Source organism: Bos indicus x Bos taurus, chromosome 1 (assembly GCF_003369695.1).
Source record: "Bos indicus x Bos taurus breed Angus x Brahman F1 hybrid chromosome 1, Bos_hybrid_MaternalHap_v2.0, whole genome shotgun sequence".
Lineage (NCBI taxonomy): Eukaryota > Metazoa > Chordata > Mammalia > Artiodactyla > Bovidae > Bos > Bos indicus x Bos taurus.
In genome coordinates this window covers 114,163,757-114,191,733 of record NC_040076.1, presented here as the reverse complement: position 1 = coordinate 114,191,733, position 27,977 = coordinate 114,163,757, and the positions used below count along the sequence as shown (strand labels likewise).

The following is a 27,977-nucleotide window of genomic DNA, read 5'->3' as shown; positions in this document are numbered from 1 at the left end:
CAAAGAACATTTCTTCCCCCTCTTAAGTAAATGCCTTCTGGTAGCATTTCTCTTAAGAATAAAGAACTAAGGTGCCCAGGGCTGCCGGAAAAAAGATACTGTCATCTTTTTACTGGTTTTCTTTATCTTTTCCACCCAGAAGGCTAACAAGAAAACCGGGTGCTCATGCTTCATCATGCTTCCATTTCTGCACACTTTAGATGACTTGCTATCGCTTCTGGCTTTTAAAGCCCAAAGTCTACCCTGAAGATCTGACAGAGAAAGAGAACTAGAAATATCCTGAGCTTGTAAGTAGACTCCCCCAAGTGTTTTCATTTCTTGGTCACCAGATTGGAAATGATTGGACCAATTCGATGTTTTATTCTCTTTGGCAATTAGCTCTGTAAAGGTTCCAGGGAGAGTTTCTAAAATAGTGCTTAGACATTGCATCTAATTTACTTTGCTTGACCTAGAAATTAGTTCTACTTATCCCTATCCCTCAGCCCAAATTTCCATTCTTCAACTTCGGCAAGATAGACAGCAAGAAATCATTTGCTGTTTTAAGATTCAGTAAAATAGAGCTACCCTAAGAAATAATTCCCTTCCCCAAGGGCTTCCCTTGTGGCTCAGCTGGTAAGACTTTCCCTGCAATGCAGGAGACCTGGGTTCAATCCCTTGGTTGGGAAGATCCCATGGAGAGGGGAAAGGCTACCCACTCCAGTATTCTGGCCTGGAGAATTCCATGGACTATGTTCACAGGGTCGCAGAGAGTCAGATATGACTGAGTGACTTTCACTTTCAAGAAATAATTGGACATTAAGCAGCACTTGTCTCCCACCTATTCTTGAGTCACTAAAGGGTTTCATGCAGAAAACTATCCATTATACAATGCATATGAGACGTGAATGGTAACCATTTGAAGTACATATACAGTTAGTCTTTGAGTGTCTGATATAATCCTTTGAAGTTTTCCAGTTATGAAACCTATAGCAACCAGAACACTTGTTTGGTCTCTTAAACAGAAAATATTTTTATAAGAAGTTTAGCAAAAGTTCATGCAATCAATGGTAAGTTGGAGACAAAGACTTGGGAACTGAATAAAAGTTAGGATAGTAACAGAGAATGATAAAGAACAAGCAAAATAACTGTCTTTTTGCAGAAGCCATTTCAATAGGAAGCCACCAGCTTCATTTGCTTCAGACAGAAGCATCTGATTGACTGAGGCTTTGTCATGTTCCCATTTCACCTTGGGTGGTAAAGTGTACCTAAAACATATCTGGTTCTTAAATTTTGAATGAGTGAATGAATAAATGAACAAATGAAGTTGTTGAATTTGTAGTCATAAAAATATCTTTTGCTTAGGTCACTTCTAGTGTCAAAACCACATTTTGAATTTCATTTGATTTTCTGACAACTTCAGAGGGCTAATGTGAGTCATAGACCATTATTTTCTGTCTTCAATTCAATGGGTCATTATAACTAACTCCAAATTTTCTTTCAGCCCCTGTTTATCCTCCTCCAAAATGGAGGAAACAGGACAGGGATGGATAATATTAAAATGAGGCAGGATGTACTTTAACTTACTGGGTCTGACTTCCATTTTCCTTACAGATCTCTTGAAATTTCATGTGAGGGATGGACACAGTAAGCAGCAGGAAAGCATTAAGAAGAGAGTTCTGAGTGTACTGAGACAATTTGGAATAAAAATATATATGAAGAAATAAGTACTCTAAGTTGATTTGTTAAATGGATGTTTTGCTACGTCTCAATGAGGATCTGGGAGTAGATCCCAATGGAGAAGATGTTGTCCTTCTACCTAGGTCAGACATGTTGTGCACAGAAGCCCTAAATGTACCATCTATTTTGAAAAATATATTAAAGCCTACCCCAAGTTCTGTCCACAGTGACCATTCTAGATGACTACCTCTTGGTGAGAAATGACATTTTTTCTTCTCTACTGTGCACTCTTTCTGGGTGAGTGCTTTCAGTCTCTGGGTTATAAATACCATATCTATACCAGTGACTTCCAACTGTGTATGACCAGCCCTGACACACTGAGGAAGTTCAGACCCATATTTCCAGGTGCCAAATTGAGATCTCCAAAAAATAACACAGCCAAAGTAGAATTCTTGATTTTCCCTCCAAATTTACTCTGTCTTGATCCTTCCCAAGCTCACCACCAAGTTACTTAACCCAAAACTTACTGATCCTTCTCTTCCACTCACAATTACAGGCTGGCAGTAGAACTGTGGCCTCTCACTAGAAACGCACACCAGATCTAACTAGTCCTGTCCATCTGTACAACAACAACCAACCAGCACAAACTACCCAATCTCTTGCCTAGACAACTAGGATAGCCATCTAACTGGCTTCCTTTCATTCGCTCTTGATCCCTAAATCTATCCTTCACCTAGCAACCAATGTTATCTTTTATTTAACATTTATTTATTTATTTGGCAGCACTGGCTTTTAGTTGTGGCACCAGGGATATTCACTGGGGCATGAGGGATCCAGTTCCTTGATCAGGGATTATAACCCCCTGCACTGGGAGCACAGAAGCACACAGAGTCATAACTATTAGTACTGGGCCACCAGCGAAGTCGTACAACCAGATTATCTTTTTAAAATGAGTATCCAATAATATCATTCCTATGAATCACACTCTCCCATGACCATCCATTGCACTTAAAATCAAACCAACTCCTCTTACTGCTATCTAAGTCTTACATCATCTGAGGTTGGTTTAGGAATCCAACCTCATTTTCTATCATTTTCTATTAGATCTAATTCATATCTGCTTTCTTATGTTTCTTTGACCCATAGAAACTTGCTCTGTTTATCCCCTTTGCTAGATGCTCTCTTCTCCAAGCACGATATGACTGACTCCTTCCTATTACTGGTTTCTTGGTTTAAATATCTCCTCCCTAGAGAAACATTCTCTGGGTATCCAATCTAAGGTAACTCCTCCATCACTCTCTAGCCTATCAGATTCCATTTGATCTTACAGTACTTGCTTAGTATGTTAGATTGCTAGGGCTGCCATAACAAAGTACCATAGACTGAACAGCTTAAAAATAAGTTGTTTCCTCACAGTTTTGCAGGCCAGAAGTTGGAGGTGAAGGTATGAGTAGGATTAGTTTTTTCTGAGGTCTCTCTTCTTGGTTTGTATATGGTTACATTCTCACATGTTTTTCCTTCTGTATTCACCTGTGTCCCACTCTTTCCTTCTTGTAAGGATATCAGTCAGATTGGGTTAGGGCCCAACCTTGTGAATTCACTTTAACTTAATCATACCTTTAAAAACTCTATCTCCAAATATAGTCACATGATGAGTTACTGGGGGTTAAGACTTTAACATATGAATTTTAGAGGAACACAATTCAGTCAATAATATTTATATATTTGTTTATTAATAAATACCAGACATCCCCATACCCCTACTTCAAACAGAAAATAAGTTCCATAAAAGCAGGGACATTACCTGTCTTGAAAACCATAGTATCTCCTGCACTAAAATGTGTCTAGAGTAGAGCAGATATAATGTATATAAAGTCTAGCATAACTTGCAATTCGTTAATTTATTAATATAAGAATTATTTCTGGAAGAGTATTAACTATCAACAAAGGTCATGATTGCTTATTTTTCTATTCTCTACCCAAACTTCTTTTTTATAATATGTTAATAAAACAATTATTTAAACTTAGAATTTTTTAGTTCCAAATTCCTGAAAATTTTACAATACGTACACATTAAGCAATATTTAAATTCAAATTGCTCCTAGAAATATTGTTTGACATGGGGGAAAGGAAAGGGACAGATTCCATTTTACTTCAGTAAAATCAGTTCATGCCAAAGTTTATATTCTAATTCTACATAGAAATCTTTCCCATTTTACTTTTATCAATCCTTTGCATAAAATCTATTTGAAAAAAAGAAAACAGTAATTTTATAACCGACAGAATAGTAATTCATTCAATAGTGAATAATTTAATAATTTAAGTGAAATATAATCATTTCACTGTTATTACAGTAACTATACCATGTGCAAAAAATAATGTGGATGAAAATACTATATGTGCATGCATGCCTGCTTAGTTATGTCTGACTCTGCCACCTCATGGACTGTAGCCCACTAGGCTCCTCTGTCCATGGGATTGTCCAGGAACTACTGGAGTAGGTAACTATTTCCTCTTCCAAGGGATCTCCCTGACCCAGGGATAGAACTCATGTCTCCAGCATCTCCTATACTGTAGGTAGATTCTTTACTCCTGAGCCATTGGAGAGGCCCAAAATACTATATCTGCAGTTACCTAACTGGTCCCAGTGATTTTACATTGAGTTGATTATACTTTCTACTTTGGCTCACAGAAAAACGAACACTGTAAAGTACCAAATTCAGAAATAAGAAAGTTCATAAGCTAAAGATACCATACAGTCTAATGGAGACAAAATATGTGCAACCCTAGTCAGGGTTGTTAGGTGAGCGGATTACAGGCCCCAGAGCCAGCCTGACTAGGCCTGCTCCATCAGTTGATACATGCAAGAGAGCTTGGAAGGCAGCTATGCTCACCACTGTACCACGAATGTATAAATGTGAGAAGTCTTTCTAACCTCTTTCTAACAAGCTTTCTAACCTCTCTGCAAATTAAATGCCTCATCTCTAAAATGGAGATAATAATAGCACCTATCTCATTAGGTATTATGTTGCTATGAAATATAATCAAAATTATATAGGGCAAAGTTTAGCACAGAATCCTGAATATGGTAAATACTTACTAAATATGTTTATTAACAGACTAAATTATCTTGAAGTTATTTCATTAAAAAAAAAACAAAAAAAAACCTAGCTTCGAATATAAAAGACAAACTAGATATTGTCAGTTCTCCATGTTGAAAAACAAGATATTTGGACATATGCAGTATGAAAGTATGTTATTAAAAAGAAAAAAATAAAGGAGTTTTGAGGTGTGACTTTAAGCCTGTGGTCCTTTGTCAATCTTCACCCGGAAATGAAATTAACTGGGTTCCATCAATCAAACAAAAATAAATAATTAGTTTTATACTAACTGGTATTAGTTTTATATTTTAAATTCTTTCTTAAGTGTTTTTTTCAATATAATTTTATGCTATCAGAAACAACCAAAATGGAATTTCCTGGTGGCCCAGTGGTTAAGAATCTGCTTTGCAGTACAGGGGGCACAGGTTTAACCCTTGGTCAAGGAACTAAGATCCCACATGCCACGGAGCAAGTAAGCCTGTGTGCTACAAATACTGAGCCTGCACACCACAACTAGAGAACATGTGCCTCAATGAAAGATTCCACGTGACAGAATATTCTACATGCCGCAACGAAGACTTAATGAAGCATCCAAGTAAATTAATAAATAAACATTTTTTAAAAAAAGAAATAACAAAAACAAAACCTCAACATTACCAAGAAGAGAAGAAAAATGTTATAATAGCATTCAAATATCAATCAGGAAATATGGAGCAATGAGACTGAAAGCTACATAGAAGTAGTCACCCCTCAGACTTAGTCTTGCTAATATGCTCTTTTGATCAGGATGGCTAAGTATTAACATTTCTTCATATAAATTAGAATGACAAATGATAAAACATAATAAATGCATGCTGAAGAGTAATCAAATGCAGCAATCAAGAGAGTGTGGTACTGGCAAATCAATGTGAATAGACTAATCAAGCAGTGGAACAAAACAGATAGTCTAGGCACAGACCCCTACTCAACTGATCTTTGACAAAGAAGCAAAGGCAAGGCAATGAAGCAAATACAGGGTTTTCAACAAATAATGCTGGAATCGCTAGACATCTGTATGCAGGAAAAGGTTATAAAAAAAAAAAAGAGAGAATCTAGACACAGGTATAACACCCTTCACAAAATTTACTCAAAGTAGATCATGAATTTAATGTAAAATGTTGTTGTTCTTTAGTCAATAAGTCATGTCCAACTCTTTTGTGACCCCATGGACTGTAGTCTGCCAGGCTCCTCTGTCCATGATATTTTCCAGGCAAGAACACTGAAGCCTGTTGCCATTTCCTTCTCCAGGAATCTTCCCGACCCAGGGATCAAACCCACATCTCCTGCATCTCCTGCATTGGTAGATGGATTCTTTACCATTGAGCCACCAGGGAAATGCAAAACTATAAAATTAGGAGAAAATCTAGATGATATTGGATTTGGCAATGACTTTTTGGATAGAACACCAAAAGCACAATCCATGAAAAAAAAGAAGCTGGACTTCATTAAAATTAAACATTTCTGCTTTATGAAAGAAAATGTTAAGAGAATGAAAAAACAACAAAATGCAAAATGATAAAGCTACTCTGAAGGCAGTTTGGTGGTTTCTTACAAATTAAACACATTCTTAATAACTTGATACAACTCAAATGTCCATACAAAAACCTGCATGCAGATATCTACAGCAATTTTTATTCATAATTGCCAAAGCTTGGAAGCAACCAAAATGTTCTTCTGAATGAGTAAATGCGGTCCACTCAGACAATGAAATATTATTCAGTGCTAAGAAGAAAAGAGCTATCAAGCCATGAAAAGACGTGCATGGCTTAAACACATGTTACTAAGAGGAAGAAGTCAATCTGAAAAGTCTACACAGCATGTGATTCCTTAAATGCATGTTACTAATGGGAAGAAATCAATCTGAAGTCTACACAGCATGTGATTCCAACCATACGACATTCTACAAAAGGCAAAACCATGGAGACAATAAAAATATCAGAGATTTTCAGGGATTAGGACAGAGGAAAGAATGAATAACAGGAGCACAGAGAATTTTTGCTGCTGCTGCTGCTAAGTCGCTTCAGTCGTGTCCAACTCTCTGCAACCCCACAGACGGCAGCCCACCAGGTTCCCCCGTCCCTGGGATTCTCCAGGCAAGAACACTGGAGTGGGTTGCCATTTCCTTCTCCAATGCATGAAAGTAAAAAGTGAAAGTGAAGTCGCTCAGTCGTGTCCGACTCTTAGCGACCCTATGGACTGCAGCCCACCAGGCTCCTCCATCCAAGGGATTTTCCAGGCAAGAGTACTGGAGTGGGGTGCCATTGCCTTCTCTGAGAGAATTTTTAGGTCAATGTAAATACTCTATACTGTACTATAAAGATAGATACATGTCATTTTGATTTGTCCAAATTCACAAAATGTACAAAACCAAGAGTGAATACTAACGTAAACTATAGTCTTTGTATGCCTACAACATGCTGATGTAGGCTCATCAATTGTAACAAATGAACCAATTTTGAGGGGAGGCGGGCAGGTGTTTGTACAGGGAAGTCTATGTACATTGTGTTGGGGTAGGGGTTATGAGGGAAGTCTGTTTATCCACTCCATTTTTTCTGTGAACCTAAAACTACTGTAAAAAATAGTCTATTGAAAAATAATACAAGCAAAAATAATTGCTTAAGAAAGTGGCCAAGTGAAAAATTATGAAAGATGGTCGTGTGTGTGTGTGTGTGTGTGTGTGTGTGCTGTTGCTTCTTAGTAATTTCCTGCTCTTTGTGACCCTATTGACTATAGCCTGCAAGTCTCCTTCTGTCCATGGGATTCTCTAGGAAAGAACACTGGAGTAGGTTGCCATATTTATAACTAAATGACAATTTTGACAGTGATATAACCTGACATAATAATATTATAAAACACCAGAATGGAAAATATTCAAATGATATTGTTTTCCAAATATAAGCATTTTCATTTCCTTTTTCTTAAAAATTTTGGCCACACCATGTGGCTTGCAGGATCTTAGTTTCCCAGCCTGGAATCAAACCTGCTACCTGCATGGTGAAAGCACAGCGTTCTAACCACTGAACTGTCAGGACATCCCCTAAACATATGCATTTTTTATTTTCACTATTGTTATTATTTTATTATTATTATTATCTTTTTTATTCCTGAGCACATTACTTTTCCATTAAAAATAATCTTAATGACTGGAAATATTAGATTTATAGAGAAATGCATATAGCAGATTGCAAAAGGGCATTGATTAAAGGTTGTGAGTGCTCGGGAATTCAGTTGAGTTTGACTCTTTGCGACCACATGGACTGTAGCCTGCCAGGTTCCTCTATCCATGGAATTTTTCCAGGCAAGAATACTGGAGTGGTTTGCCATTTCCTTCTCCAGGGGATCTTCCTGACCCAAGAATTGAACCTGTGTCTCCTGCATCTTCTGCTTGGCAGGTGGATTCTTTACCACTGAGTTACCTGGGAAACCAATTAAAAAACTAAAACAACTGGTATTCAAGACTTAAGTTAGGCTTTGTTACTTAATATTCAGTCTTTCTGTCACAAATAGAAACAAAAATAGACCCCCCCCCCAAATTTTATTGAGCATTTATTGTGTGCTATGTATGTTAGTCACTCAGTCGTGCCAGACTCCTTGTAACCCCATAGACTGTAGTCCGGCAGGTTCCTCTGTCTATGGAATTTTCCAGGCAAGAATACTGGAGTGGGTTACCATTTCCTAATGAAGGGGATCTTCCCAATCCAGGGATCACACCCAGGTCTCCTGCATTGCAAGAAGATTGTGTATCATCTGAGCCACCAGGGAAGACTTGTTTTAAAATTCAGGAAAGAATTTTAAAAATCTAGGATTCTTATGAGACAAAAAATGAATGTACAAAATATGAAACATAAAGTTTGTAGTACTAATCATACTATACAGACTCTCTAGAAAAGATATCTTCATGGAGGAAGTAAGATCTCAGCTAAATTTCCAACGGGTGGTCAGGATAACCAGAAGAGAATTATTCTTGATTCAGAATTGTCACACTATGTGAGTGTTTGCAAGAAAGAGAGCTTCTAGATAGCAGACAGCTTGGTCACATTCCAGACTTTGCATTGTTAGCTGTGTGTCTGGTGAGCTTCATGAAGTACTAAAACTTTTATACCCCTTCTTCCAACTGACCCTTAGCAGAACTTTAGAAGGCTGAAGTTATTAACCTCACTTTAAAGAAGAAAATAATGAAAGAAACCAAAATCAAATCCTTAATTATATAATAGAGTTATAATTTGAAAATCTTGTTCTTTCTGGTTCTAAAATTGTGTTTTATCCACTATATTAAACTCTCTTCTTTGCATACTCATATATTGTGACATTTATTTCTGCATATATAACTGTTCAGTTCAGTTCAGTTCAGTCGCTCAGTCATGTCCGACTCTTTGCGACCCCATGAATTGCAGCACGCCAGGCCTCCCTGTCCATCACCAACTTCCGGAGCTTACCCAAACTCATGTCCATTGAGTTGGTGATGCCATCAAGCCATCTCGTCCTCTGTCATCCCCTTCTCCTCCTGCCCTCAATCTTTCCCAGCATCAGGGGCTTTTCCAATGAGTCAACTCTTCGCACGAGGTGGCCAAAGTATTGGAGTTTCAGCTTCAGCATCAGTCCTTCCAATGAACACCCAGGACTGATCTCTTTTAGGATGGACTGGTTGGTTCTCTTTGCAGTCCAAGGGACTCTCAAGAGTCTTCTCCAACACCACAGTTCAAAAGCATCAATTCTTCAGCGCTCAGCTTTCTTCACAGTCCAACTCTCACATCCATACATGACCACTGGAAAAACCATAGCCTGTAATCTTATCTGAATAAAAATAAATCTAAGGTGTATACACAAAGCTAATATTCATAGGCTTGTTCCTTTTGAAAAAGCAGGTTTCTTAACAAGCAATTTTTAATAGTTGTATTTACATGAATTCACAAATCAAAACAATAAAGTACAAAATGAGAAGTCAGCCTCTACCCCTGCCTTTTTTTCTCATTCTTTCCTCTACTCATTCTAGGTAATGATTCTGTTAGCTTCTTGTTTGTTATTCCACGAGTATTTAACACAAGAAAATATGAATATATATAGTCATTTCCCCTTACTCTCTTTACACTCATACCATACTCTTTTCATTAGCAGTTTATCCTGAAGATCATCCTGTATCAGTCACTAGGGGTCTTCATCATTCTGTCTTGTGGCTACATAATAGTCCACTGTGTGGACATGCTGTAATTTATGTAACTGGTTCCACATATGTATAGGTATATTTATTAAATAAACTCGCAGAAGTGAGATGATTGAGTCAAAGGTAGATACATCTTCAGATCTAGTAAATACAGCCACTTTTCCTGCTATAGACAATGTACCATTTTTCCTATCTACCAGGAAATACATATGAAAGCAATTTTCTCTAGCAAGTTGACAACAGAGTATGTGCTCAGATTTCTGGGTTATTGCCAATCTGATAGGTAAGAAATGACATTGCAGTGTGAATTTCATATTTGTCTTTTTATCTGTAAGTGCTCTTTTTTGAAGATCTTTTCATAAAATTGGGGGCCATTTGAATTCTATGTTCTGTGAACTGTGCATGTCTTTTGCCTATTCTCTATTGTATTCATTGACCTTTCTCTTTTCAACTTCTAAGACTGTTTCATTAACTAGAGAAATTCATTTTTTTGTCTGCAGTGTGAGATGCAAATATTTTCCCCAGGGTCTTAACATTTATTTTCCTTTTGCTTATGAGGTTCTATTGTACTGTAAAAATTAGTCTGTGTGTGTGTGTGTGTGTGTGAGTGTGTGTGTAGTGTAAAACTCATCAATCTTTTATTCCTGGCTTCTGAAATTTGAGCCATACTTAAGATCAGCCTTCCCTGCTCACTGGTTTTAGAAGAATTCTCCGAAGTTTTTCACTAGGAATTCTGAGTGAACACACATTCTCTTCAGACATAAAAATAGACATTGTATTGCTAGCTGACTGAAAGTAGTTTGTTTAAAGTTATCATGTACTAGGCTCCTACCAGGCATAAGGATAATAATACTCTGCCGTGCCTTTGAAGTGATACGTTCTGATAAGGGATTAGGGAAGGGCTTTGTGCAGAGGGCTGAGGGAGCTCCGATATGAGACACTTAACCCAACCTCATGGTCCAGGAAGGTTTCCTAGAAGAAATGATGCTGCTTTGTAATTCTAGAGAGAGATGATGAAAAATATTATTTGTAAAAAAAAAAGAAGAAAAAAATAAGGGCAAACAATATATGTAGAAGGAAAAATATGTTAGAAACAAAATCTCAACAAACTCATGAAAATACTGGGTCAGGCAAGAATTAACAACAGGTATTAAAATCATTAGATGTATGATTTATGAAGAATGAGATTTTTTTTATATTCCTCAGAAATCACACTGATTACTTCAGAATTTCATAACTTAGGCAGATGGTCAAATTTAACAACACAGATGTTGGAATCTACAGAATGTTGGACTCACAACAAATACCAAGTCCATCTGAAATTTTTTAAATTAAATTTTTTATCATCAAGCTTTAAGATATGACTTATACTTTACATGAAATAAAGGAAAACATTTTTAAAAAGGCAAAAAAAGAGAAAAAAAAACCCTAAATTAAGACCATGTATGAACTACATCAGTTCAGTTCATTTCAGTTGCTCAGTTGTGTCTGACTTTTTGTGACACCGTGGACTGCAGCACACCAGGCTTCCCTGTTCATCACCAGCTTCTGGAGCTTGCTCAATCTCATGTCCATTGAGTCAGTGATGCCATCCAACCATCTCATCCTCTGTCATCCCCTTCTCCTCCCACCTTCAATCTTTCCCAGCATCAGGGTCTTTTCAAATGAGTCAGTTCTTCGAATAAGGTAGCCAAAGTATTGGAGCTTTAGCTTCAGCATCAGTCTTTCCAGTGAATATTCAGAACTGATTTCCACTAGGATTGACTGGTTGGATCTCCTTGCAGTCCAAGGAGCTCTCAAGAGTCTTCTCCAACACCTCAGTTCAAAAGCATCAATTCTTCAGTGCTCTCTCTGCTTTCTTTACGGTTGAACTCTCATATCCATATGGGGCTACTGGAAAAGCTATAGCTTTGACTAGACAGACCTTTGTTGGCAAACTAATGTCTCTGCTTTTGAATATGCTCTCTAGGTTTGTCATAGCTTTTCTTCCAAGGAGCAAGCCTCTTTTAATTTCATGGCTGAAGTCACCATCTGCAGTGATTTTGGAGCCCCAAAATATAGTTTCTGTTTCCATTGTTTCCCCATCTATTTGTCATGAAGTGATGGGACCAGATGCCGTGATCTGAGGTTTCTGAATGTTGGGTTTTAAGCCAGCTTTTCCACTCTCTTCTTTCACTTTCATCAAGACGCTTTTTAGTTCTTCTTTGCTTTCTGCCATAAGGGTGGTGTCATCTGCCTATCTGAGGTTATTGATATTTCTCCTGGCAGTCTTGATTCCAGCTTGTGCTTCATCCAGTCCAGCATTTCACATGAGTATTCTGCACATAAGTTAAATAAACAGGGTGATAATATAGAGCCTTGACGTACTCCTTTCCTGCGTTGGAACAGTCTATTGTTCACTGTACAGTTTTAACTGTTGCTTCTTGACCTGCATACAGATTTCTCAGGAGGCAGGTAAGGTGGTCTGGTATTCCCATCTCTTTAAGAATTTTCCAGTTTGTTGTGGCTTGCATACAGTTTCCTGAATGGACAATTTCTTTTGTATATTAATTTAACAATTACTAATTTCACTAATTTCTCCCATCAGGGAGCTTCCATAACCCCCTTATCTGTATCCATCAGAAGGCAGACAGAATGAAAACCAAATCACAGAAAAATAATCAAACTGGTCAAATGGACCACAGCTTTGTCTAATTCACTGAAACTATGAGCCATGCCGTGTAAGGCCAACCAAGATGGACAGGTTACGGTGGAGGGTTCTTCTGACAAAACGTGGTCCATTGAAGAAGGGCATGGCAAACCACTTCAGTATTCTTGCCTTGAGAATACCATGAACAGTATGAAAAGGCAAAAAGAGGAAACTGAAAGATGAACTCCCCAGGTCAGTAGGTCCCCAATATGCTACTGGGGATCAGTGGAGAAATAACGCCAGAAAGAATGAAGAGATGGAGCTAAAACAAAAACAACACCCAGGTGTGGATGTGACTGGTAATGGAAGTAAAGTCTGATGCTATAAAGAACAATATTGCATAGGAACCTGGAATGTTAGGTCCATAAATCAAATTAATTGGAAGTGGTCAAGCAGGACATGACAAGAGTGAACACTGACATTGTAGGAATCAGTAACCTAAAATACACTGCAATGGGTGAATTTACTTAAGATGACCATTATATATACTACTTGGGCAAGGATCCCTTAGAAGAAATGGAGTAGCCATCATAGTCAACAAAAGAGTCCAAATCTCAAAAATTACAGAATGATCTCTGTTCATTTCCAAGGCAAACCATTCAATATCACAGTAATCCAAGTCTATGCCCCGACCAGTAATGCTGAAGAAGCTGAAGTTAAATGGTTTTATGAAGACCTACACGACCTTCTAGAATGAACACTCAAAAAAGATGTCTTCTTCATTATAGGGGACTGGAATGCAAAAGTAGGAAGTCAAGAGCTACCTGTAGTAACAGGAAAATTTGACCTTGGAGTATAAAACAAAGCAGGTCAAAGGCTAACAGAATTTTGCCAAGAGAATGCACTCATTAGAGCAAACATCCTCTTCCAACAACATGAGAGAAGACTCTACACATGGACATCACCAGATAGTCAATACTGAAATCAGATTGACTATATTCTTTGCAGCCAAAGATGGAGAAGCTCTATACAGTCAGTAAAAAAAGACTGGGAGCTAACTATGGCTCAGATCATGAATTCCTTATTGCCAAATTCAGACTTAAATTGAAGAAAGTAGGGAAAACCACTAGACCATTCAGGTATGGCCTAAATCAAATCCCTTACAATTATACAGTGAAAGTAACATATTCAAGGGATTAGATCTGATGGACAGAGTGCCTGCAGAATGTCATGACATTGTACAGGAGGTGGTGATCGAGATCATTCCCAAGAAAAACAAATAAAAAAAGACAAAGTGATTGTCTGAGGAGGCCTTACAAATAGCCAAGAAAAGAAGAAAAACTAAAAGGCAAAGGAGAAAAGGAAAGATATATCCATCTGAATGCAGAGTTCCAAAGAATAGCAAGGAGAGATAAGAAATCCTTCCTCAGGGATCAATGCAAAGAAATAGAGGAAAACAATAGAATAAAAAAGACTAGAGATCTCTTCAAAAAAATTAGAGATACCAAGGGAACAATTCATGCAAAGATGAGGACAATAAAGGGACCTAACAGAAGCAAAAGTTATTAAGAAGAGGTGGCAAGAATACACAGAACTATACAAAAAATATTTTCACAACCCAGATTACCACAATGGTGTGATCACTCACCTAGAGCCAGACATCCTGGGATGGGAACTCAAATGGGCCTTAGGAAGCATCACTACAAACAAAGCTAGTGGACGTGATGGAATTCCAGTTGAACTATTTCAAGTCCTAAAAGATGATGCTGTGAAAGTGCTGAAATCAATATGTCAGCAAATTTGGAAAACTCAACAGTGGCCACAGGACCGGAAAAGGTCAGTTTTCATTCCAATCCCAAAGAAAGGCAATGCCAAAGAATGTTCAAACTACTGCACAATTGCACTCATCTCACATGCTAGCAAAGTAATTCTCAAAATTCTCTAAGCCAGGCTTCAATATACGTGAACCGAGAAATTCCAGATGTTAAAGCTGGAGTTAGAAAAGGCAGAAGAACTAGAGATCAAATTGCCAGCATCCGTTGGATAATCAAAAAAGCAAGAGATTTCCAGAAAAGTGTCTATTTCTGCTTTATCCACTACACCAAAGCCTTAAACTGTGGAAAATTCTTCAAGTGATACGATTATCAGACCACCTTACCTGCCTCTTGAGAAATCCATATGCAGGTCAAGAAACACCAGTTAGAACTGGACATGGCAAAACAGGCTGGTTTCAGTTTGGAAAAGGAGTACATCAAAGCTGTATATTGTTACCCTGAATATTTAACTTATATACAGAGTACATCATGTGAAATGCTGGGCTGGATGAAGCACAAGCTGGAATCAAAATTACCGGGAAAAATATCAATAACCTCAGATAGGCAGATGACACCAATCTTATGGCAGAAAGTGAAGAACTGAAGAGTCTCTTGATGAAAGTGAAAGAGGAGAGTGAAAAAGCTGGCTTAAAACTCAACATTCAGAAAACTAAGATCACAGCATCCGGTCACATCACTTCATGACAAATAGATGGGGAAACAATGGAAACAGTGACAGACTTTATTTTCGGGGGATCCAAAATCACTGCAGATGGTGACTTCAGCCATGAAATTAAAAGAGGCTTGCTCCTTGGAAGAAAAGCTATGACCAACCTAGACAGCATATTAAAAAGCAGAAACATTATTTTGCCAACAAAGGTCTGTCTAGTCAAAGCTATGGTTTTTCCAGTGGTCATATATAGATGTGAGAGTTGGGCCGTAAACAAAGCGGAGCACCAAAGAACTGATGCTTTTGAACTGTGGTGTTGGAGAAGACTCTTGAGACTCCCTTGGACACAAGGAGATCCAACCAGTCCATCCTAATGGAAATCAATCCAGAATATTCATTGGAAGGACTGATGCTGAAGCTGAAGCTCCAATACTTTGGCCACCTGATGCAAAGAACTGACTCATTTGAAAAGACCCTGACGCTGGGAAAGATTGAAGGTCGGAGGAGAAGGGGATGACAGAGGATGAGATGGTTGGATGGCATCACTGACTTGATGGACATTAGATAGGGCAAGCTCTGGGAGTTGATGATGAACAGGGAAGCCTGGTGTGCTTCAGTCCATGGAGTCACAAAGAGTCACACACGACTGTTCTACTGAATTGAAATGAACTGAATTTCATATAATACATGTAAATATAACTAAAAATACATATGACAACATAGACCTAATACATATGGGTCTAAGATTATTCTAACATGCTTTATTTGTTAATAATACAGTTAATCTTCTTGGACATCCTAATTCTGTCTCTGATTTAGATTATCTTTCTTGAGTCCCAATCTGATCAGTTCCTTCTGTAACAGTAGCCAGAAAGTCTGTCCTGTCAACAGTTTTCTCTGTAGTTCCTTTATGCTTTTTTACCAGGGAAAATTAATTCTCAGTAACCAGATTTACCCTGAGATAACCAGCAAACCAGGGCAGCTTGGCTGCCATTGGTATGTTGACCAATGATTTCTGTTCTTCTATAAGTAAATTAAAAGTTTGCTGACAGAAAATGAGATAGTTGGCAGAGAAAACTAGCTTCTGGAAAACAGAGAGAAAACAGTTCATTCAAATTTAAAGATGTGGACTCTGTGGTGATGATGGAACATTTGTGTGTCCAATATAAGTTCTGGATTATCTCTGCCTGTATGTACCCTGCTACTCTTTTGTGGCTGGAGTTTACTCTCCTTTAAAACACTGGGCTTTCAGAGAGGTCTTCCCCAATCTACCCACATCCAAGTCTTCCCCTCCCTTTGTCATTTCCCTATTTTCTGACTATCCATATTTATTCATATCCATAATTACAAGACTATCTATGATTATCTTGTTTGTTGATTTGTGTGTCTACTCTCTTCCCTTCATTGGGATATAAGTTCCATGAGAGCTGAGGCTAGATCCAGTTTGTCCCGTGCTATACCCTCAGTGCCTGTAACAGTGTCTTTCATATAATAGGTACTTGATAAAAGTTACCTAACTGAACAAGTACAATACGCCACGGTCCAGTGTTTTCTCCTGCAAGATAGCACACACTCTTAACTAAGAATAAGGCCCCTGTTCCTTTAAGAGATGCCCTAAGAGCTGATAAGATTATAGTAATCACATCAAGTTTTAGTTGTGATAAAAATGTCATTCTAGTAATTTTTTTTCTTTTTTACATTACCTATGGGAAAACCTGAAGTATAAGTTTATGAGTTAAATTACAACAGAAGTTATTTGTGACAAAACATGAATTTGGGTGATCCTTCAATAGTCTCTTATCTCTTTGGGAAAACAGTTCAATAGGGCACAGGTTTTACCCTGTGAGTAACAAGCAGCATTTAATTACAACAGACAGAATGGGAGCAATGTTATTTACACTGCAGTTACCTGAGTTCTCCAATGATAACTTTTACTTAATTGCTGTCAGCTCAGCAATGCAGTCTTGGAAGAGTAATGAGGCTTGGGTTCATGCCATTTCTACTTTTTATTTACATATTGTGAAGATTTGCTTAAATTTTTGAGGCCATATTTTATCATGTAAAATGACTGTGCTCATTTCTTTGAAATAAATTCTTTAGACAATTTAAGATGAATATGAAGACATAATTTATATTTTAAAATATTCTCAAGCTTACTGCAAAACAAATCTGAAAAAAATAATTCTGTTGACTTGTACATTAGCAAAGAGATAAGATTCAATTCCACCTTCAGAGATGACACTTAATTTTATGGATTATAAAGTATGTAATTCTGAAATAAACTTTTTCAGATTTATTCTAACTATCTGTAATGCCTATTTTATTGGTGAATATTAAAGGGGTGATGCAAAAAATGATTCATGAATTTTCCCACAGTGAACAACAAATTTGGTAGGTGTCTTCCTGGGTACCAGGTAGGAATAAAAATAACAAATCAGAAAATATTTCACGGAGGAGGTGGGAGTTAGTGGATTAGAAGACTTTCCTCTGTTAAAATCGTGGTTTTCTATTGTTTGAACTTTCCAAAATATGTTTTTGGAGTTTTTTAAAAAGAGAAAACAAAATTTTAGAAAAGAATATAATGTAAATTATTTACGTAATTGACACAAGTTCATATGTTTTTAAATTAAGTAATGTTACAAACATCTAAAAATAATAAGTGCCATGCTCACTTCAGTAGCACATGCACTAAGACTGGAACCATACAGAGAAGACTGGCATGGCTCCTGCACAAGGATGGCTCATAAACTTGTGAAGCGTTCCATATGTTTTGGTGTTGGGAAAGTTGGCCGCATGTAAATCAATGTAGTTAGAGCACGCCCTCACACCATGCACAAAAATAAACTCAGAAATGGCTTAAAGAGTTAAATATAAGATATTATACCACAAAACTTTTAGAAGAGAACATAGGCAAAACATTTTTGGACATAAATCATACCAATGTTTTCTTAGGTCTCCCAAGGTAACAGAAATAAATTAAACTTATAACCTTTTACACAGCAAAGAAAACCATAAATAAAATGAAAAGAGAACCTACAGACTGGGAGAAAATATTTGCAAATGATGTGACTGACAAGGGCTTAATTTTCAAAACACACAAACAATTCATATAACTCAATAACAACAAAACACCCCAATGGGAAGCCCATCTTAAGCATGTTAATTCACAAAAGGACTCAATTAACCAAACCTGAAATTTATTAATCTAAAAAGAAATGTACAGCCTCTTTCAGTTTGTATCCTGAAAGACACAGAGAAAAATTTTTCTTACTCAAAATTCCAATATCCTCAAATGGGAGCTATGCCGAGAGAGATTTTTGTAGCCGTCAGGATTCTGGAGTAGTGCTCTGATTATCTATTGCTGTGGAACAAACTACCCCAAAGTCACTGATTGAAAACAACAGTTATTCGTTGCTCATGAATCTGCAGTTTGGACAGAGCTCATGAACTGCCAGCTTGGTGGCTAAAAGGTTAGAGTGACTCAGTGGTTAGGGGCTGGAATCATCTGAAGTCTCTTACACTCATAAGTCTGGGGGTTGATGCTGGCTGCTGGCCAGGACCTCATCTGGGATTGTAAGCTAGAACATGTGTACCTGGCCTCTCCTCTGGGACTTGTAGGCTTCCTCAGAGGATGGTGGCTGGGTGTGAAGAGTCACTCCTAGCCCAAAAGACAGGTAACAGGAGCTACCAGCTTCTTGAGTCTTTGGAGTGAGGAGCTGGCACAGTGTCACTTAAGCTGTTTTCTATTAATCAAACAGTCACAGAGCACATGACCAAAGAGAGACACCGTCCACACCTCTCAATGGGAGATCACCGCCACAGAGAGCAACCCCACTGCCATTCCCTCAAGGATTAAGTTGACAATTTTCCAGAGCAATCTAAAATTGTATCCTGTTACTCAATAAATTGTCCAGATATGGGCTGATGAGGGCTTTCCTGATAGCTCAGTAGGTAAAGAATCTGCCTGCAATGCAGGAGACCCCAGTTCGATTCCTGGGTCGGGAAAACCTGCTAGAGAAGGGATAGGCTACTCACTCCAGTATTCTTGGGCTTCCTTTGTGGCTCAGCTGGTAAAGAATCCACCTGCAATGCAGGAGACCTGGGTTTGATCCCTGGCTTGGGAAGATCTCCTGGAGAAGGGAAAGGCTACCCACTCCAGTATTCTGGCCTGGAGAATTCCATGGACTGTATAGTCAGTCCATAGGGTCACAAAGAGTTGGACATGACTGAGTGACTTTCACTTTCATGGGCTGATAAGACAATATGCAAATTATTTTAGTACTTAAAAGCTCTAAAGACCAGAGTTCAAAGTCTCTGGATACAGTTCACCTCATTAAGGCCTCATGAAAGTGAAAGTGTTAATCTCAGTTGCATCCAACTCTTTGCAACCCCATGTACTGTAGCCCACCAATCTCCACTGTCCATGGAATTCTCCAGGCAAGAATACTGGAATGGGTAGCCATTTCCTTTGCCAAGGGATCTTCCTGATCCAGGGATCAAACCCAGATCTCTTGCAATGATCTCTTTACCTTCTGAGTCACCAGGGAAGCCATTAAGGTCTCAAGGAGTTCAGTTTATTAAGGTGTTAACCAAAATATTTCATTGTAATATTAACTATTAAGTGAAGCCATGCTTCAAACCACATAATCTTATTTTCATGGTATCTGAGAGTTTAGAATAGTAACTACCAAGCTCACATTATAAGGGGTTTGGACATCACCCACCCTTGGGATGGGAATTGATGTTAGAGACATCTTTCATGCAGGAGACATAGGAAACTCGGGTTTGATCTCTGGATTGCAAAGATGCCCTGGAGGAGGAAATGGCAACCCATTTCAGTATTCTTGCCTGGGAAATCCCATGGACAGAGGAGCCTGGACAGCTACAGTCCACAAGGTCGCAAAGAGTCAGACACAACTGAGCACACATGAACACACATCCTCTACACTAATTCTTGGTGGTTTCTATTTCCTTAGAACCTGGAAGATTACTAGAGATGAATGTTGACTAGTTGCAAAAAGGAAGAGAAATGAGAGGTGGCCAGTGAACTGATAGGCTATTGTTAGCTGACCTTAGGATATGGAAGAATCACTGTGAAGTATTTTCCTGCAGTGTTATCCTTTCAGAGAAGACAAGATCTTTTGGATTTAGTCACTGTGATTGCTGGAATCATTGGCAGGCATTTTCTCCAATGACTGTTCTTTACATAGAGTTGTCAGCTGAAGACAAGATCTAGATATGCAGGATACTCATCCCCTCACGTCTGTAGTTGTGAGATGGAGGTACAGATTTATTCATCTCAAATCTTAAGCTAATTTGTTAACTCTACTTATACTGTATCTGACTAGAAAATATGGAAACTAATTGATTCAATCCAAAAAATTTTCCCATAATTATAAAAACGACTATTTTCTGATGTCACAGGGCACTCTGGTACCCTGACTTACCCAAAGCTAATCATCTTTTCTTCTTATATCTCAGGTTTCAAGATGTATATTAATCATAATTCTTGATTAGTGACATATCATTCATTTAAAAATTATTTATTGATTACATATAGATATCTGGCACTCTTATAGATGCTTAGGACACATCAGTGAATAACACAATGAAACTGCCTCTTGGAACTTATATTCTGGCAGGGAGAGACATATAAATAATAAATGTATAATATAAATATATTTATTTTTAATTTATTATTATTTATTTTTATTAAATATATATATATTTGTATATGATATATACTGGTTATTATGTTTTCTCCTCTCCTCAAATCTATTCTCTTCAGGAGCTGCAGATTATTTTAAAATATATAATATGGATCAATGGCTTATATTCATCATTACCAGAGACCTCCACATTGCATGAAACAATAAATCCTGGAGGAATCCCATAGCAAGTTTTTCTTTCTTTTTTGAATCTCATGATATGTTTCAGTCTGAAGCAGTTTTAAAGCAATGTTTATAGCAACCAGTAACAACCACCTACTTAAGTATCTTTAATGTTGGCATTTAAAAGGGAAGTAAAGCCACAGCAATTAGAGCAGAAAAAGAAATAAAAGGAATCCAAATTGGAAAAGAAGAAGTAAAACTCTCACTATTTGCAGATGACATGATCCTTTACATAGAAAACCCTGAAGACTCCACCAGAAAATTACTAGAACTAATCAATGATTATAGTAAAGTTGCAGGATATAAAATCAACACACAGAAATCCCTTGCATTCCTATACACTAATAATGAGAAAACTGAAAGAGAAATTAAGGAAACAATTCCATTCACCATTGCAAAAGAAAGAATAAAATACTTAGGAATATATCTACCTAAAGAAACTAAAGACCTATATATAGAAAACTATAAAACACTGGTGAAAGAAATCAAAGAGGACACTAATAGATGGAGAAATATACCATGTTCATGGATTGGAAGAATAAATATAGTGAAAATGAGTATACTACCCAAAGCAATTTATAGATTCAATGCAATCCCTATCAAGCTACCAATGGTATTCTTCACAGAGCTAGAACAAATAATTTCACAATTTGTATGGAAATACAAAAAACCTCGAATAGCCAAAGCTATCTTGAGAAAGAAGAATGGAACTGGAGGAATCAACCTACCTGACTTCAGGCTCTATTACAAAGCCACATTATCAAGACAGTATGGTACTGGCACAAAGACAGAAATATTGATCAATGGAACAAAATAGAAAGCCCAGAGATAAATCCATGCACCTATGGACACCTTATCTTTGACAAAGGAGGCAAGAATATACAATGGATTAAAGACAATCTCTTTAACAAGTGGTGCTGGGAAAACTGGTCAACCACTTGTAAAAGAATGAAACTAGAACACTTTCTAACACCTTACACAAAAATAAACTCAAAATGGATTAAAGATCTCAACGTAAGACCAGAAACTATAAAACTCCTAGAGGAGAACATAGGCAAAACACTCTCCGACATACATCACAGCAAGATCCTCTATGACCCACCTCCCAGATTATTGGAAATAAAAGCAAAAATAAACAAATGGGACCTAATTAAACTTAAAAGCTTCTGCACAACAAAGGAGACTATTAGCAAGGTGAAAAGGCAGCCTTCAGAATGGGAGAAAATAATAGCAAATGAAGCAACGGACAAACAACTAATCTCAAAAATATACAAGCAACTCCTACAGCTCAACTCCAGACAAATAAATGACCCAATCAAAAAATGGGCCAAAGAACTAAATAGACATTTCTCCAAAGAAGACATACAGATGGCTAACAAACACATGAAAAGATGCTCAACATCACTCATTATCAGAGAAATGCAAATCAAAACCACTATGAGGTACCATTTCACACCAGTCAGAATGGCTGCGATCCAAAAGTCTACAAGCAATAAATGCTGGAGAGGGTGTGGAGAAAAGGGAACTCTCTTACACTGTTGGTGGGAATGCAAACTAGTACAACCACTATGGAGAACAGTGTGGAGATTCCTTAAAAAACTGGAAATAGAACTGCCTTATGATCCAGCAATCCCACTGCTGGGCATACACACTGAGGAAACCAGAAGGGAAAGAGACACATGTACCCCAATGTTCATCGCAGCACTGTTTATAATAGCCAGGACACGGAAGCAACCTAGATGTCCATCAGCAGATGAATGGATAAGAAAGCAGTGGTACATATACACAATGGAGTATTACTCAGCCATTAAAAAGAATACATTTGAATCAGTTCTAATGAGATGGATGAAACTGGAACCTATTATACAGAGTGAAGTAAGCCAGAAAGAAAAACACCAATACAGTATACTAACGCATATATATGGAATTTAGAAAGATGGTAACAATAACCCTGTGTACGAGACTGCAAAAGAGACACCGATGTATAGATCAGTCTTATGGACTCTGTGGGAGAGGGAGAAGGTGGGGAGATTTGGGAGAATAGCATTGAAACATGTATAATATCATGTATGAAACAAGTCGCCAGTCCAGGTTCGATGCACAGTACTGGATGCTTGGGGCTGGTGCACTGGGACGACCCAGAGGGAGGGTAGGGGAGGGAGGAGGGAGGAGGGTTCAGGATGGGGAACGCGGGTATACCTGTGGCGGATTCATTTTGATAATTTGGCAAAACTAATACAATATTGTAAAGTTTAAAAATAAAATAAAATTAAAAAAAAAAAAGCTTAAGCTAAGCATTTTGTATATTTTTCCCATTAAATTAAAAAAATTACTCTATGGGTTTCTGAACATGGAAACAAGTATTAATGATTTTTTTAATTAGATTGATCAAAAAATCCATAAACAGGGAGAGATTTCCCAATATAAGCTGTTATTTCTATTTCATAAATTACAAATCAATAAAATATTTAAATCATAAAAAAAAATTTAAAAAAAGGGAAGTAAGTCATTGGCTTGTCAGCCCAGTGATGCTTGAGTAATGATAATGATTTAGGCAAACACAAATCATGCTTCTTATTGGATTGTCAGATATACAAAAAAAATGAAATTAAATAATCTTTCATGATGTTAATTTATTGTTTTTCTTCCTATGTTCCTCTCTCCTCCCTCTCATTTCAAGCAGTTTGCCATCATATGTCTTCCTTGCATCTGGAGCACAGCCAAATTCAGCATAATTCAGGAAATTATGCTGTTTACTACTCTAGAACAACTTTTAAGAAGATTAGCATTTATTTGAAAAAAATATGGCAGAGTTGAGGTGGGAAAAAGGAGGGGTGAGATATGAGTTTGATTGCTTTTCAGGCCAAACATGTCTGGTGCCCTTTGGTGCCATGCCAACAGAAAATAATCTGACTTGAAAAAGAAGTGGTTGAGCATTGCCAAGGCAGGTAAGACCATAAGTAGCCTTGGCAAAGATGCCCATGCCCCCTGGAATGGCACAGAAATGGCAGGGGACTGAGGATGTGAAGGTCTCTGTGAGCGAATAAACCAATGATGAAGCAAGGTAACCAAGGATAAAGCAAGGTAACCAAGGATGGGATGAGTCACAAGTCGACTGGGGCAGAGAAACCAAGGACATGGATAACCAGTGGCTGAATGGACTTGCTCCATCTCATCCACCTAGGCATTGCAAATATCACAGATTTGTGGGTAAATGAGAGTGAAGGACACCTTGCAAGATTTAGATTATAGTATGAGTTTTATTTCTTTCTCCCCTTGCCAGTCAGACAAAAGAGGTAATTGAAATAAAATTAAGTGGAGCTTTAGAAAAGAAAGAATATTATATTTATTATACTCCTGAGATTGTAAAATAAGACATACTCATACTTGATGACAGTAACCATTGCATTGATATTCCTCAAGAGTCTGAGTTATGTGATGGAAAGTCCAGTGCTTCACTGAACTTGAAGATCCCAAGCAATCTCCAAAGAGGTGCTAAAATGGATAGTTGCCACTTCTACCCATTAGAACATGACTGGAAGAAAGTAGGCTGAAAATGCAAAAAGTGTTAATTATGTGAAAGACACAGAAAACCAGAAACTCCCTTCACCTATGCAATGTTTGAATGCTGGGACCAAGGCTTTGCTCTTCGTGACCTGCACTCAATACTATGACCCTCATTCTCTCAGCTCTCCAAACTCTTTGGTCAGTAATTCCTAAACATTCAGAGCCTTACACTTGATCCTCTTGGCTCTGAATTTTCTTTCCTCTGGTACTCTGAGACCAGAAATTGTAATTTCTGTAGACCAGGAAGGTGAAATTGTCATTCAACTTTTTCTTTCCAAGTTTTCCCCTTTCTACCGTAAGAAACACTTTCCATTCTGAACCCTCAATATCCTCCCAGAAAGCATTAACAAATTCCCTCTCTAGAATTCTGTCACAAAATTCCTCTTTCGCGATCAGCTTATCATTTCTGCCTAAGCCTTACGTGAATGCATACAGATACTCTAATAACCATGGATTGTACGAGTGCCCTATGGTACAATTTTTCCTGTATTAAGTATCTGTGCATGATATATGAAAGTGAAAAGTGAAAGTGAAGTCTCTCAGTCGTGTCCGACTCTTTGCGACCCTGTGGATTGTAGCCTACCAGGCTCTTCCGTCCATGGGATTCTCCAGGCAAGATATTACTTTTCTTCTTGGATCAGTCCTTTTAGTTTTCTTTCCACCCAGACTTCGGTTTACTGTGAACTCTAACCAGCTTTTGCTTTTGTTTGGCTTTATCTTTTTTTCACTACCCATAGAGGCAGATCCTGGCAGATTTTCCAGATACCACTCACTCATTTTATCTTTCACTAATGGCGTGCTGTGGTTCATGGGGTCACAGAGTCGGACATGACTGAGCGACTGAACTGAACTGAACTGAACTGAATCAATAACCTATGCAACTTCTTCACTGTAAGCACTCAGCATATAAAAACAAATGGCCGATAACATTGGCCATCTGAAAACAAAGCAGCTAATACAGTTTTATTTGTCATTGAGAAAAGAAAATAGATCGCCTAGAAACAGAAATAGTAACAATGTAAAAGAGTCAAGAAAGGGCTGAAAGAGATTATGACATCTTGTAGGAAGATGGGTGGATGATGCAAAGAGAGAATGAAAACTTGGCTTCTGTCCCTCCCTCTATGTAGATACAATCTCCCACTGGATGCCTTCTATCATGTGACTTTATTCTAGAAGGTTTTACCAGTAGAAACAAACACCAGGAGTTGTCCAGATCATCATTCCTCTTTATAGAATTACCTCTTTAGTGATGTTCTCTGAGTTTGGTTCAAACTCAGTTGGCTAGAATAGTTCCACTGTGACTTATTTTTTTTCAGCAACTTCTCTCTCTTTCCATTTTCCATAGTTTAATATCATTGGTTACTTTGTAAATAGTTTATTTGGTTGATAATATTGATATTTCAGATAAATGTTTGCTCTTTTCCAATATTTATAGGTTTTAGCATAGTAACAGCAAGTGCAAGGTTTTTCATTAATGAACCAGAGAGTCTGGAACACCAAAACCAGTTATATTATTAAAACTTCAGGTTTCTTATTTCCCTGAGTTTGATTTGATTCCATGTCATTTTCTGCCTTTGGGCAGTAGGAGGGTAATGTATCTGCTCTGAGAGGGAGCAGCGGAACCCAATGTGGGAGATGTGTGTGATAGCAGCACAAATGACAGAGGTTTCGTGAAAATTTCTTCTGCTAAAGCACAGAGCAAAGAAACTGGCAGGTGCTTACAATTAATTCCAAAGCTTTTGTACAAGCTAGAATTGAATTTTAAATCTCTTACTCAGAAGAGTCAACAACATGACACCATCAATAATTCATCATTTTTAAAAATGTCTTACAAATATCCAATGGAGCACCAGTTTGGAAATAGAGAAATATGGGTTCTCTTCCTATTTCTAATATTGGCTAACTGTGATTTTAAGTTTTCTATCCTTCAGTTTCCTGATATTTAAAGAAGTCTTTTACTATTTTATGAGACTAATGTTTATATTGACTATGCCAAAGGCTTTGACTGTGTGGATCACAACAAACTGTGGAAAATTCTTCAAAAGATGGGAATACTAGACCACCTGATCTGCCTCCTGAGAAATCTGTATGCAGGTCAAGAAGCAACAGTTAGAACCAGACATGGAACAATAGGCTGGTTACAAATAGGGAAAGGAGTACATTGAGGCTGTGTATTTTCACCCTGCTTATTTAACTTATATGCAGAGTACATCATGAGAAATGCTGGACTGGATGAAATACACGTTGGAATCAAGATTGCTGGGAGAAATATCAATAACCTCAGATATGCAGGGGACACCACCCTTATGGCAGAAAGTGAAGAAGAACTAAAGAGCCTCTTGGTGAAAGTGAAAGAGGACAGTGAAAAATCTGGCTTCAAACTCAACATTCAGAAAACTAAGATCATGCATCTGGTCCCATCACTTCATGGCAAATAGATAGGGAAACAATGGAAACAGTGAGAGATTTTATTTGGGGGGGGCTCCAAAATCACTGCAGATGGTGACTGCAGCCATGAAGTTAAAAGATGCTTGCTCCTTGGAAGAAAAGCTATGACCATCCTAGACAGCACATTAAAAAGCAGAGACATTACTGTGCCAGCAAAAGTCTGTCTACTCAAAGCTATGGTTTTCCAGTAGTCATGTATGGATGTGAGAGTTGGACAGTAAAGAAAGCAGAGCACCAAAGAATTGATGCTTTTGAATTGTGGTGTTGGAGAAGACTCTTGCAAGTCCCTTGGATGGCAAGGAAATCCAACCAGTCCATCCTAAAGGAAATCAGTCCAGAATATTCATTGGAAGGACTGATGCTGAAGCTGACACTCCAATACTTTGGCCACTTGATGCAAAGAACTGACTCGTTTGAAAAGACCCTGATGTTGTAAATATTGAATGCAGGAAGAGAAGGGGACAACAGAGGATGAAATGGTAAGATGGCATCACTGAGTCAATGGACATGAGTTTGAATAAGCTCTGGGAGTTGGTGATGGACAGGGAATGCTGGCATGTTGCAGTCCACGGGGTCCTAAAGAGTCAGACTCGACTGAGCGACTAAACTGAACTGAATGTTTATATTTTGTGTTAATTGTAGGGCAGTTAGTTATTTTAATGTTTATAAACAATTTGCAATTTGATTTTAATTTACTATTTCTTATGAAAAATTGCTGGGCATTTTTCTACATGTGTTTTTTCTCTTATTTTGCATAATGGGTCTAAACATCTTTCCACCTAGCCAATTTGTGAATATTCACAGTTAACAAAAATTTAAAATTATGATACAGTCAGTGAAGGTGTTTTACTTGCAGAGGCACAACCATACTGCATCACTTATAGAAGACATACTCTGAGATGATTAAATAGCTGTTTTATTCTTTGATAGATGTTAATTAGTACCTGACAAGTGCTATTGAAAATGAACAAGATACAAATAAAACAGGAAACATAATTTTT

At 37.7% G+C, this 27,977-nt stretch overlaps 1 non-coding gene across 1 annotated transcript; it reads left to right on the top strand.

Annotated features, from left to right (window-relative positions):
- The first annotated feature begins 17,734 nt into the window (after window positions 1-17,734).
- Window positions 17,735-17,841, top strand: LOC113899326. The gene has a single exon (XR_003512899.1). It is a non-coding gene; the product is annotated as a U6 spliceosomal RNA (small nuclear RNA).
- Window positions 17,842-27,977: the final 10,136 nt, after the last annotated feature.